We start from the raw sequence: 1,199 nt of genomic DNA, 5'->3' as shown, positions 1-1,199 counted from the left end.
ATGCACTTAATGATGTTCAGCAGCATACCTAAAATGAGGGAAAAAAAGGAATACCTTTTTATTCTTTCCAAACAACCAGAATAGATGGAATGAAAAAGTGAAACCTTTTTAGGTATTAATATCTGTGGTTTTCAGTAAAGAGCAGCTGTGTGATATTACATCAGCACAGAAATCCTAACACTTAACAAAACTGATTGTGGTAGAATGCTATTGGTTTATGTTTTTTAGAATATCTAAATGTTACCATCAGTGGGCCTTTTGGAAGCTGCAATGCTCCCAATGCACCAAAAGTACAAAAAAATAATAATGATGATAACTAAAAAGATTAAGAGCACAAAGTGTCTTGAATGTCTTACAGGTAACTAGTTTGAGGAATCATTCTAGTGTGATAATTTAATTGAGGCCACATTTATATGTAAGAGCTGATGTAAGTTATTTCCTTGGTGAAATACTTAAAATTATAAAGTACAATACAGTACAATCAGATTGTTAATTAATAGATTATTCAGTACCAGATGAACTAAAAGGAGAAATATGTTTGTATTCATTCTTTTAAAATAATTACATTATGAAGTCTGTAGCTTAGTATAGTGTTGTTTATCATAGAACAGTAATTATGTATGCTACAGTACACTACAATATTCTATTTACTTCATGTTTTGAATCTTTAGTGAACAAAATTACTTTTCTATCATTACTTCAGTTGTTACATTTCCCCACAAAAAGTGGGGAAATGTAAAAGAAAGTAAATCCTTAATTGCTCATTTTCACTAATGTAATTAAATGTCATGTAACCTTCAGTTATCATACTGTTAAATGTGTACACAAACCTATTATAAGGCTAGAAAGATTGCTGTGACAGTACTCAAGGAATCTCCTAGTCACTTTTTGCATTTGAATACATGTTTTGTATAGGTCCTCAAACATAAGCCATCCTTCAGAAGAAAATGTTAATACAACATAGACTAAACTTCAGAGATATGTGTTGATCAGTTTGCATCAACTTCTATATTTTGAACTGTATGTCAGATGCTTCCTTCTCCAAATACAGTGACTGATAGATGATTTTTTAGGTTTTACAATATTTTTTCTCAGGTTTTAAGTATTGTAGACTTTATTGAAATTCAAGTCCACAGTTGTATCTGATTGCAATGGAGGATACTTATATGAAACCATTGTTTACAGAAAGCAAGTTGGTG

Source organism: Penaeus monodon, chromosome 24 (genome assembly GCF_015228065.2).
Source record: "Penaeus monodon isolate SGIC_2016 chromosome 24, NSTDA_Pmon_1, whole genome shotgun sequence".
Classification (NCBI taxonomy): domain Eukaryota; kingdom Metazoa; phylum Arthropoda; class Malacostraca; order Decapoda; family Penaeidae; genus Penaeus; species Penaeus monodon.
This window is presented reverse-complemented; position numbering follows the sequence as displayed.